We start from the raw sequence: 11,306 nt of genomic DNA, 5'->3' as shown, positions 1-11,306 counted from the left end.
TAAAGATTCTTCACTCATTGCATAAACCCACAGTGCTTGCCAAAAAAATGCCCTCCAATTGAGTAACTGGCACTTCATGCTTATTCTTTGGTTTAGGGGATTTGAAGGGGACAAGGGGAGGGTTTGGTTGGTTTGAAGCCTGATTCCRGGCTAACCTAAAACAGCGGCTAGACAAAATTAAGAGAATAAGAAGCAGTTGTATTTATTGAAGGGCCTTCRGGTATATTCAGGGCACCCACCCAGGGGCTATAACCAAAATGGAGTATCAGTCATGGGTCTTTTGAACTTTATAAGTTTTGTCCATTTGCATAGTGGGTGTGAATCCTCCAATTACAACTTCAGGTAATGAAGTCATTTACTCCAAGTTCACTCCCCCCAATTCACTGTTGTTTATGTATCTTGGGGCCTGAGACAGTAAAGTGTCCTTGAGTTTCAGGCCTAGAGAGGAATTGTTTTGTCTAAAAAAATGGGAGAACAGTTAACTTAGTACTGTATATGCAGTCTAGAGTTATACACTAAAGAATTACAGGATTACAGATACATGAAAATATAGAAGCAACAATCCTAAGGGATCAGRTTCATTAGTWTGATTTTGKTTTTTTTAATTTACTYGGRTTTTTTGTCTTTTAATAAGGAAATTACGAAAAACTTAACCAATTTAGGGTCYCCATAGACTATTCAATATTCAGAAGCCACAAAATAATACAGATATGTTATTTTTGGCAATTTCAATAATAGGAAATAGTATTTAGGTTTAACTGCGTAACCTAAAATTTACAAGTTGCTTGAAGTTACAAAAATACTCTAACACAGGAAAATAATGATAAAGATTGATTGGAGCCAGTTATTTTTTGTGAGACAGTTGGGGTTGTTCAGCCAGGAGAAGAGGAGACCTTAGAGGGGAGAACTTAGAGCTCCTTTCAGCACCTAAAGAGGCTCCCAGAAACCTGGAGAGGGCAGGGCTGGACATGGACCTGAAGAGACAGGACAAGAAGGAATGGCTTTCCACTGCCAGGGGGCAGAGTTAGATGGTATTTTGGGAAGAAATTCTTCCCTGTAACAGTGGTGAGGCCCTGGCAAAGGGTGCCTAGAGAAGCTGTGGCTGCCCCATCCCTGGAAGTTTCCATGGCCAGGTTGGACACAGCTTGGAGCAACTTGGTCTAATGGAACATGTCCCTGCCCAAGGCAGGGGGGGCATGGCATGAGATGATCTTGAACTTCCAAACTACTTAGTGATTCTACTTCTTAGCTCTTCTAGTTCCAGGCAGATTTTCAGAAAGTCTCATCACGCTAAATAGGTTAATCTGCAAATAAGGATTCTTGCAGTATATTTCAGGGCAGGTTAGCTGGCCTGAGAACAAGACAACATTGCCCAAATAACTGTTACATTCGTGGCAGTTTCTACTCTGTAAAGCTGTAACAGTACCACATCAGGAGCCTTTTCCAGAATACACTGCCAGTATCAATCAAGTAAATGTTAAGCACAAGTTTAGGAACTGATTTACTATACAAGGTTGCTTTATTCYTCAAAAAATGGCCACCCTATGGTCACCCCTGCATTTTCAGAATTAATACAGTTCTTTCAATAATATCCTGTTGTCTGTGATTTATGCACAGGTCTTCCAAGTTTTGGTCTTAGGGTATCAGAGTGTATTAGAAGACTGGGTCTGTCACTGAAGGTGAAAAAAAGCSAAGTGAAATTTTGGCTCAGATGTGAGCTGCTTATGTAGGCTGCTCACTGCTGTGGCTCAGCCTGCAGCATTGTGAGCGCCAGCTCAGGAAAAGCCATCCCTTTTACAACACAGTGAGAAGAAATAATGATGTCAACTGTGCTGTTACTGCTGATTTCAGCAGAAGCCTTAAGTATTTAACTGACTCATTACTGACCCCTTAACTCAGTAGCAGCTTCAGGCCARGGCTCCGGAGTGACACCTCATTTTGAGCATAGGTCAAGGAGGAATTGAATGCAGATGACCAAATCCCAGTCTTTGGCACATCCACCTCCAAGAAGGAGGAGTTTATCACGTGATAAACTTGTTTCAGAAAACCACAAAACTATTTGATCTTTTTCACAGGTAAAGCATAGATAAAAGTTGCTTTTCCAGGGTATTTAATTTTGCACTAGTATATTTAAATATATAACATATATTATTAAAAATAGAGAAATATTGCAAATAGAAGGAAATTATACTAAACTGGTGAGGCAAAGTTGAGAACAGGATTTAAGGCAATGGAATCCATGAAAGGTGTAGACAATATCACACTGTTAGTCTCATGAGGCTTAATATAAGAGGATAAAAAACAGACGCTTCACCAGTAGATATTAATACAAATTAATGTAAAGAGTGTTAGCAACATACTTGMGTCACAGACTGGCATTGAAAAAGTCAAAACACTACAAATGTTTCAAAATTATAACTATCACGGTTGCTTAAAGATRTTAGAAAATCCTAAATAGTTCAGAGAGTAGTGAAGAATAGCTAAAAAGCATTTTATGTCAGAAATCATACAACATCTGCATGACAAAACTGTTTCATTGGTGAGTTTTTTTTTTCCCAAACACTCTCTCACAACACTGTGCCCAAGAGCCAGCTGCTTTCCAAAGCATCAAAGTATTTTGCCTGGACTGAAAAGCACATGAACCCTAGAGAAGTCCTGGAAATCTTCAAGAGAAATACAAGAACCACAAAGGCCATGTAACACCCCCACCTATATATTCCAATCTCATAAATGGGCTCCTGAATGAATGAAAAAAGTATGCATAAACCTGTCAAAAACAAGAGTGTGAAATGCAAATAAGAGCTAAAACAGCCTTTAAAAAGACAATAAACCCCACAAACTAACTGAAAAAATAAACCCAAATTGCTGCTCTTGGTRTTTGTAGGTGATCAGTTTGGGAATGGACAATTTAGGAGTGTTTAAAGCAAGTTGTGTTTTTATGGTGACCGTTGTTTCCTTTTGCTTTTTCAAGGAAAAGAAAAAGGGAACTTTTCAGGCAAGGTCATAAAGTAAGTATCTTTTGTCACATAACAGATATCTGAATAGACCATAGAGCCATCCTATGATTCTATTTCCAGTCACAGGCTGTGAAATAATTTGGCAGGCCACCAGGATGGCAGGCACAGACACAGCCTGCCTCTTGACCAAGACACAGCTGGTGGCAGGCTACAGACTGAGTATGCTACACCAGAAGAGGACTCCAGATACAGCTCGCACTACAGAAACATGTGTTTGTCAGCATGGGACACCTAATAASTGAAGCTCTCATGTCCCCAGCCACTTAAAAAGAAAAAAAAAAAAATGAATAAATGAGGAGCTCCTGTAGCCTCACATCTTCTTTAAAAAGTTCAATGAATGGAACAATACAGGAAGTTTGAWGCCCAAGTGGTTCTTCACTGGAAAGTAGGATTTTTTTAACAGTTATGAATAAAAACATGCAGTAGCTCTTTTGGAACAAGAATAATAACATGCGTGTTCCAACATTTTATATTCTGAAAGTTAACACTCTTTATGTACATGGTTGCACAGAATTTATCTACATGGAAAAGCAACAAATCACCCATTTAGTCAAATTTAAAGTCTGTCCAATGGTGTTGAGAGCAAGAACTTTATACAGCTATAAATTATTAAGACTTTACAGAGGGGTAGTGTAAAAGAAGAATGAAATTTAAAGACTCAGTAGCAACATTTCATGATCTCAAATCACAGCACTCTACAGCAATATACTTAAGCCTATTAAGATTAGAAAAATCTTTCTGATTATGGAAATTAATTAAAAAGAAGAACCAACAACTAACATGTAATTCTGTTTTTCCCTATCTTTTCAATTCAACCCAATTCCATGTCAATACCAGACACTAACATCTGATTGCAGTAGTCAGAAATATGAGATCAGAAATTAGAAATTTATCTGATCGTGAAAAATGAAGGTACAAATTCTAAAAATGAACATAGGCTTTATCCAGCATTCATGAGCACAGTGACTAAAAGACAGAAAATTAATTCCATGAGAGSATTCCCATGTGTCTCACCGTAGTTGAGAGAAACAATTCTGTGCAGAAAAACAGCAGCATTTATCAGTCTACGTCTGCTTTGTGTCTTCTAGCAGCTGGAGACACAAACCAGACTGGTGCTCATCAAGGCAGTTAAAGCAGCACAAGGGTGCTTCCCAAGTCCTACACAGTGGAACTATATCATAACATTTTCAAGAAGTAAGTCTACAACAGAGCAACAGCTCAGAACAAGAAGAATAGATTTATTTTGATGSAAGCAACACAGTTCAGGGGGGAAAAAAATACAATACTACAAAACAAAAAAAAACAAACCATAATACAGAACCAGAAAACAAAACCAAACAAAACATTCCCACCAATCCAAGCAAACAAAAGAATCCCAACAAACACAAAACCACCACAAACAACAACCATAAAACCACAAGATACCTCACCAGATGCTCTACACCATCCTTGACAAGCCAGGGACAAGCAAAGGTTAAACTAGCACTAGTAAACTAATGAGATAAAAGCAYTTTTAATAGCTCAGACATCAGTAAGAGCTCAGACATCACCAAGAGAAGGAAAAGCAAACACTAATCTTCCTTACTGAACACTACTAATTGTTGTATGATAGAGAATATTAATATTTATCCCATAAAGTTGTACAGAGTTGCCATGATCCGAATCCAGATTTCTGTCAATTTATTTCAGCAACTAAAAAAAAGGTGAGTCCCTCAGCTGCAAACACCTAACCAGAGCAATATAACATCAGACTGGTTGTAGATTTGGGTAGCAAAATTAAATAAATTTTTTTAATGAGCTTTTAACAGCTATTTCAATTATATACTCCCTTATTTTGATTATAAAATATTAGGTACCTTAGTTTCAAAGCAGACSTAATAAAGCAGCACCATAACTCCTGTTTTCAACATTCCTACTATGAAAGTTCCCCTAAAGAAACCACAAGTAGAGTTCTTTTGTTTGGTTTGTTGTGGTTTTTTTTCACATCTGATTACTGACAAAACAAATCTGACTAGCTGGGGAGGGGTAAAATATTTAGGTGGGCAGACTGGTGAAAAGGAAGGCATTTCAAAGTTGGCTCATCTCTCTAATAATTGGGAAGTTTTCATTAATTTAATCCATTAACTATCTGTTTGGGGATGTTCAGTTGGTTGGCCTAGAAATCTGATTTTTCCCACACCATGTAACACACCCAGTAAGTTTTGCTTCTCTTTCCCCATGGCAACTGTGTGAAGCAACAGGTCCCATAAACTGTTTTTTGAAGACTAAAGGAAGAATTAGCCTTGACCTACTCAACACTCATGAGCCTCATTTGTTGTCTTTATTTCCAGTATATTTTCATTATCTTTTATTGTCATCCCTTAAATCCCYTCGCCAACTGAAACAGTTCGTGCTGCACCTTGTCCTTTCTGCTCTTAACATGTTTCCACTATTCCATCTGCATCAGCCTCAGAGAGCGCTTATCTGACCATAAAAGGAGAATCACTCCCATGAACAGCAGCCAGCTTTCTTAACCTCCCAGAAAATTACATATCAGTTTCCCAATCCCGCCACAGCCTCTTTTGCAAAGCCCATTATTCTCATCCTGTCACTGCTCTCCCTTCTTTCATTAARACAATGAACCTGGTAATTTACAAATACATTCACCTAACAGCCAACCTCCCTCAGTCCCTCCTAAAATCATGCAGTTGTGGAAAAAGATCATAAAAGTTTAGTTTATTAGTGCATTTTTAAACTTTACTTGCATTTAGTRTTATCTATGGTACAATAATATCATGTTCATTCCCTAACTGATATAATTATGAAGAGCTATTTRTTACCCTTGATATGTTTATGATCAGTAAAAATAAGGGCAGTTGAGGAAAATAATCAAGAARAATTTGAAGAAATATAAAATTAATTACATATTTCAAAGTGATTAAAGGGACCTGCATACACTGCACTCTGGCAAAGTAAAATTTCAAAACTAAACAACAAAACTTAATGTTTAGCAATGTTCTGTTACATAATAAAAAATAAGTTTAATAAAATCCTCTTGAACCAACATGGAAGGAGTCCTCTGCTGACTGGTCAAAGAGTCTCAAGATCAGCAAATATRCAAATAAGACTGAAACTTTTGACCYCTTTATCTGTATCTGTAGTACTAAATTCAGTATTCCATGTTTCATGACTGCCAGTGGCAATCCTTCATTGTAATAACATATTTACACAGATTACAATCCCCACACATACACCTCCCCAGCCTCTCTGCACCCCTCATTATGCAACTGGAAATAATATGAATAGATCATCTTTGGCAAAAGTTACAAGTAGACCGTATAACACATTTTGTTTAAGTAATATTTTTGCTCTCCAGTTTCACTAAAACTATGGTTGTGGTTGAAGAGATATGCAGAACTAATGCTGAGTTTTCATCACAGATTAAAGAGCATAGCCCATATTTCAGTGCTTTTTAATCATGAAAATAATGGGAGGGGGTTCTGTTTATATGCAGCTTTGGCAGAAACAAACAGGAATCTGGCCTTCCCTAGACAGGCGGGGCCAGAACTATCTTATTTTCCTCTTTCTGCTCCAATTTATTTTCTCTTCTGCAGAATTCGATTCTGCRCTAATTTTTTGTTCTCTGCATTTTCACTTCAGTGACTTCCCTACTGCACAATTCATTTCAGAAAGACATTCAGGCTGTGAGCTGCAAGGGGAAATATCTGCAATGCCATTCAACTGCATGTGAAAAGAACAGGTGAACAAAGGGTATATGCAAAAGCAAACTGCAGTGAAAGAAGTCTGTATTTCCCATGACTGCTCTAGGGGAACTAGCAGAAATTTACAGTTTAACAGTTGTACGTTACACCCAATCTACTCCATTTTTGCCTCTCTGATCTTTTATTCTTCMTTAGCAAAAGACTTGAAGAATTAACAGTAACGAGTGTGACTGGAAAAAATATTAGCCAGTTCAAACTGAACTTGGAAAAACCCTATTGTCTCTTAAGTATCGGTCATTTCCACCCCTGAGGCAATAAATAGGACAAAATTCCCTGAGAGAAAGAAAAGAGGGAAAAAAGACAAATCCTAACCTCCAACACCAACCTAAACCTTCCTCACTCGGATTCCTGCCATTTCCTTGAGTCCTATCACTAGTCAYGAGAGTGAAAACGTCACTACCTGCCCCTCAGTGTCCCCTCACGAGGATGTTGAAGACAATTAGGTCTCCTCCTCCTCAGTCTCCTCTTCTCTAGGCTGAACAAATCAAATTACCTCAGCTCTTATCATATGGCTTTCCTTCCAAACTCTTCACTATCCTTGTGGTGCTCCTGTGGATGTTCTGTAATAGCTTAGCATCTTTTCTATGTTTTGATGATCATAACTACACACAATACTCAATGTGAGGTTGYCCCAGTTCAGGGCAGAGCAGGAGAATCACTTCCTTTGACATGCTGGGCCCGGTGTACCGCAGGACACAGCTGGCCTCCTGGCTGCCAGGACAMTGTAGACTCACATCCAACTTGCCATCAACCAGGACCCCCAGGTCCCTTTTTACAGCCTTGCTCTCCAGCCTGTCATTTCCCARTCTATACACACAACCAGGGTTGCCCCATTCTAGGTACAAGATCTGGCATCCCTTATCAAATTTCATATGGTTGGTGATGGCTGGTCTGATTTGTTGGGGTCTCTCTGCCCTTGAGGGAGTTGATAGTTTCTCCCAATTTAGTGYCATTGTCAAATTTGCTTAGTATTCCTCATGTCCTGCATCCAAGTCTTTAGTGAAGATGTTGAAGAGAACTGGGCTAAGGATGGAGTCCTGTAGCACCCCCCTCATGTCATCCCATTCACTGTAATTCTTTGTGCCTGACCTGTAAGCCACTTRCTCACCCATGAAAGGAATGAGAAGGGAGTGTCTTTGCAAACAGACTGACTCTGGGGGTAAGATAAGGCTGAAACTGGCAGATGGAAGGAAACAATGGGAAGAATTTCCATAGGAATTCCTTTGATTGACTTATCCCAGACTATGTTAATAGAYGACAAGAGCAGAGACACAGAGATGTATATTGAAAAGGGATAATGTATGATAGAAGGGGGGTTTCATCAGGCGTTTCAGGGAGCCTGWACCTCTCAAGTACCTCAGTCAATGGGGAAAGAGAGAGGGAACTTTGGCCGRGGAATTAGGATAAAAAGAGGCTGTGTCCTCYATGAATTTGAGAGACCCCATGGGAAATGCCCATGACCTCTCCCTTTATTCATGAATAAAGTTGCGAGACTCYTCTGTCTCCTTTTTGGACATAAACCTCTGGTGTTTGTAGATTAATTTTCCTGACACTCATTAAGTAATATTGTTACACAGCTGTATGCTGAACATTTTGCCCAAAAGGATATTGTCTGAGTCAGCCAAATATCACTTAAGCAAGTATATAAAAAAGAGAAAGGATAACAGTATAGAGTGAACAAGAAAGATATCAACACCCATGAATCCAAGGTCAAGATTTGATTGCTGCAATTTAAACATCCCTTGGTTGAAGTGGTGTCATGATCCATGGAAGTTCATGGGTTTAGTTCAAAAAGTTCAGTGGATTCAYGTGGGAACACCCAAGAACTGCCCCTAGTGAGGGGAGTTTTACACCATCTGATGTACSCTGTGCATATAATCCTCTGGTAGAAGGCCCCAGAAATTAGTCTGAGGGTGCTTCTGTGGATGTTGCACATAGCAACATCCGATGCCATCTGTCCCATAGCTGGGGTGAACTTTATTTGAATGGTGATATGCTTATGAGCAATTGCTTCCCTTCAGTTTGCTACAGGTGAATTTTTATCCAGATGAATTAACCAGGATGTGCTAACCAGATCGCGCCTCTGCCAGGCCTGGAATTAGTGACTTCCTGTATCAAATTCCTCCCTTCTGTGCTTACCTCAAGTCCCCACTGAGGTGGCTTACATTTTCATAAATTCCTTCCCTGGACTTAACAGTGTTTAAGATAGTTAAGTGTGCTCTTTAACTCCCTTCATCAGAGGCTGCACACAAGCAGAAAGCTGTTAGATAAACATGCCTTACAAAGCCCTGTAAAAAAGTCAGTCATTAGCCTCCAYTTCTCAAATCAGCTCTTGCTGGCCAGTATCTCACACAGTTTATTTCTTAATTAAGTCCAAAAAGCAGAATGTAATAAGCCATCTTGGCACATATTTATTGGGCGCTCTTCACAGCACAAGCTGAGAAGCACTGCTGTTATATTGCTTCTTATGCACCCAACTGTTCACAATATTTTCGAACAGCAAACTTGAAGGTCCTTCAGCTCAATATCAAGTGTATATTGCAAAATATCCTTTTTGTGCTAGAAGGTAAACTTCAGTAGAAAGAACTGCTGCAAACTAGAGTATAGGACATTCTGACACTAATTCAATTTTTTTAAAAAACGAAACCTTTTGAAAATAGGGATTTAAAAAATATTATTAATATAAACAATAGCATATAGCACCAAATAAAGAGGYGTGTCAAAAGGTAAATCGGAATAATTTCTTTGTTCTTTAAAACTTACAGTGCTTGCTTATTTACGTAATAGGAAGACAACAGCACTTTTATATAAAAACACTGCATACTTATTTTGGCACTTGCTGGACAGTGCAGGAATAGTAATTAACTTCCATTCTCAGGCACAGCTTCATCTTGCCCAAAAGTCAGGTCTGGAACAAGAGTTCCTTCACCTTGATCACTCAGAGATTCCATCTGAGAGGCACTAAAATACTAGCTACTGATTAGAAAAAAAGTTGCTTCCCGTTATGAGGCAGATCCTCAAAACCTTAAGCTGCAACAAAAGACCCTCGTCAGCAGTTGGGATACTGAGAAAGAAGTTTACTTCTTCTGTCTTCCATATCCTGTTACCRTGCTCCAGGAAAGCCAGGCAACAGGCCCACTAATATACTGCAGTTACCAAGCCATGGGACAAGCAGGCTCTTTAGCAACACACAATGCTATGCATAGTCAGCCATTAAGGCCAGCCTCCCAACGCCTCCAGCAGGCATGATTGCATTTGCAGCAGAGACGTTTTCATTAACACCACTAATTAATAATAGTGCATTTACAAGAGACTTCTGGTTTTGACACTTCATTTTGGATAAGTAAAAATGGTGAACTCAAAGTTTATTTCCAAGTTTAATTAATTCATTACATGTCATTAACATTTTATTCCTTGATTTCGTTAAATGTTGTGGGTTTGGGTTCTCCAGGGAATTTTTTCCCCATCTGAAAGGAATACCCGATGAGGAGAAAGGGTTGTCAGGGAAACCAACAGGGGTAATTAAGGAACAAAAGACATGGCTGAGTACTCTTATATACCACACTAATGACTAGGCCGAGGGAAATGGAGTCATGCCTGGGGGAGGGGGAGAAGCGTGGTGGTTTTAGACAGTTTCTGACCTGGGTGTGGATCAGTCTTTGTCCGGTTTGGAGGGTGGATAGCTGTGGGTTTTTGGTACGGGATGTCTCCTGCCCAGGGGGACTCGCTGCTGCAGCTGAGCCTTCCTTGCTGTTTCTCCTTGGCATAGGTGGGCCACTGCTTACAGGAGCAGCCACTGCACTGGGACTTTTGGAATTCCRCCCTTGCTGGGAGAGAGACCCTCACTATCTGCCTGGATGCCTCAGGGGAAACCGGGGCCCCCATCTCCTCTCTCTCTGGAGGGAGAACCTCCCGRCTGCTTACTGGAGCCTCAGCTGGTGCTGCCACCATCGCTAGAACACAAGATGGGACACATGAAATCCCGGGGAAAACTGAAACAACACCCACATACCCACCTTCTCTCTCCCCCCAAGGCCGCCGCTACCCCTAGGGAGGTTCAGGGTTAGCATCGGCCGTCCCAGGAGCCAACAGCGCCCCCTGGAGCCGTGGGAGGGCACTGCAGTCTCTCGGCCTAGACACGTGCCATCAGCGCCCCCTGCTGGTTGTTATTGTAACTACACCAAAGGGGAAAGCGCTTAACAGGCAGGTTTTGGTTGTGTTATGTGTTGTTGCTGTGTTTGTCTTGTGAGGATAGATAGATGATTGATTGATTGATCGATTGACAGATAGATATTCTAGTAAAGAACTGTTATTCCTTTTCCCATATCTTTTTCTGAAAGCCCCACCATTTCTAAGTTACAATAATTTGGAGGGAGTGGGTCATCTTTTCCATTCCAGGAAGGTTTCCACCTGTCTTTTAAGCAGGGACACTGTTCAAATCTTCCTGATGCAAGAGAGCCTTTGGAATCCCAATGCAGAGACCAAAAAAATCAGCATAACAATCTTTTTATTCTCTACTACTCCACTG

This window comes from Malurus melanocephalus, unplaced genomic scaffold, assembly GCF_030028575.1.
Source record: "Malurus melanocephalus ecotype Western Australia unplaced genomic scaffold, MMel_1.1 scaffold_944, whole genome shotgun sequence".
Classification (NCBI taxonomy): domain Eukaryota; kingdom Metazoa; phylum Chordata; class Aves; order Passeriformes; family Maluridae; genus Malurus; species Malurus melanocephalus.
This window is presented reverse-complemented; position numbering follows the sequence as displayed.